This window comes from Macaca mulatta, chromosome 6 (assembly GCF_049350105.2).
Source record: "Macaca mulatta isolate MMU2019108-1 chromosome 6, T2T-MMU8v2.0, whole genome shotgun sequence".
Taxonomy (NCBI): domain Eukaryota; kingdom Metazoa; phylum Chordata; class Mammalia; order Primates; family Cercopithecidae; genus Macaca; species Macaca mulatta.
The window spans coordinates 182,904,678-182,906,677 of NC_133411.1; the positions used below are offsets into that span (position 1 = coordinate 182,904,678).

Sequence of the window (2,000 nt, forward strand, 5' to 3'; positions counted from 1 at the left end):
CTGCAGCCTGTGCTTCCCTTGATCATAGTGGTCATGGCAGTGTCAAGATTCAGGAAAGTTTGATTTCCAATGTTGTGGCTTCCTAATTGTTTAACGTTGGGAAGTCACTTCTCCAAGGCTTGATTTTCTCATCTGTGAGACAAGGATACTAGCAGTACCTATCTCACAAGGTAATCACGATAATTAAATGGCATTAGACATGACACATGGTTAGACTAGTGCTTGGCACGTAGCAAGTACGCAGTAAATGCTGAGTATTATTATCGTCACTTCAGAGGTTTGTTATGACGATTAAGGCACAATGTTTACGCAGTCTCTTTATTTCTCACTATAAAGCAATTCATCTATTTAGACATACTCTTCTTAGGCAACTTTTAAGTTTTTTCACCATCGCGTAACACTGCTCTATATTTTTCACTTTCAGTCTTGTCTTCAAACATCTTTTTTTTTTTTTTTTAAGGAGAATCTGTATCACTGTCTCTGTTCCTGCTTCCTTATGCTCTCCAGTGAGAAGATCCAATGTGTCTCCCACCTTGACCATTTTGCTTTGCTTCTGCAGTTTTCCCCCATTCAGCCTGAGTTCATCTTTGTAGAATCCATCTTCCACATTGTTTCTCCCAACATTGAGGCCTCTGCTCAGGAAAACATTGTACTGAAAAGACTGCACTACTTTTTCCAGGTTTTTATAATCTTTGACCATAGTAGGCTCATCCTCAAGCTCCTCTTCCTGCTCACTCATCTCCTTAACAATCACCTTCTTCATCAGCGTCCTCTTCATCTTCCACTTTTTACAGAGACTTTTCAGTGGATTTTTTTTAGAGCTTATATTACTTTTGAGTCCTATAGAAAATGGAAAAATATGTAATGGAGATATTACAAGTCCTGGGAGTCTCAGTGAGAAAATATTATGGAAAACGGTTTTATAATTTGATGCATTTAACTTAGTACTAGAAAAAATATAAGTATTGAGTCCAGGAGTACAGAGTTTGTGTGAAAGTGTCCCTTGGAGCACACCCAAGAGTCCAAGCTAGGCATCTGGCTTTCTTAAGACACTGGCAAGCAGTCTGACACTAGACATAGCCATGGCACAACCTGTAGATTAGGGCCTCTTGTCCCCTGTGGCTGTGCTGACTGCAGGCCACCCTCTACCTGTTTACAAACTATCACAATGCCTGGTGCATAGGAAGGCCTATGTAATTATCAATCTGTTAGTGTGTCTGTCTTTTAGTGGACTGTGAGTTCTTCAAGACCTGGAACCATATTGGAGGTGGATTTAAAATCCCATGTCAACACCATCATCCATGCTTTTCCTACTCTACATTATTGCCTCCTTTGAAGAAGTTGGGAAGCAGATGAGTTTTACTTTCAAAGTATTCCTTCCTTTCTTTTCTTTTAAGTTTAAAATATTTTAAAATTATTATTTTTGTTGGATTTTTGGGAACAGGTTGTGTTTGGTTACATGGATAAGTTCTTTAGTGGTAATTTCTGAGATTTAGAAATCACCCAAGCAAGGAGTTAATTATGGCAAAGTTAAATTAATGTTTTTAAAAAAATTTTACTTTAAGTTCCAGGATACATGTGCAAAACGTGCAGGTTTGTTACATAGGTAAACATATGCCATGGTAGTTTGCTGCACCTATCAGCTCATCACCTAGCTATTAAGCCCTGCATGCATTAAGTATTTATCTTGTTGTTCTCCCTCCCACTGTCCCCCCAACAGGCCCTGGTGTGTGTTGTTCCCCTCCTTGTGTCCATGTGTTCTCATTGTTCAGCTCCCACTTGTGAGTGAGAATATGCATTGTTTGGTTTTCCGTTCCTGTTTTAGTTTGCTGAGGATGATGGCCTCTAGCTTCATCCATGTCCCTGCAAAGGACATAATTTCATTCCTTTTTATAGCTGCATAGTATTCCATGGTGTATATGCACCACATTTTCTTAATCCAGTCTATCATTGGTGGGCATTTGGGTTGATTTCATGTCTTTGCTATTGTGAATAGTACT

The 2,000-nt window shown here is 39.1% G+C and overlaps 1 pseudogene; it reads right to left on the minus strand.

Annotated features, from left to right (window-relative positions):
• Positions 1–344: 344 nt before the first annotated feature.
• LOC100424621 (mitochondrial transcription rescue factor 1 pseudogene) lies at positions 345–1,084 on the minus strand (annotated as a pseudogene).
• Between the last annotated feature and the right edge of the window lie 916 nt (positions 1,085–2,000).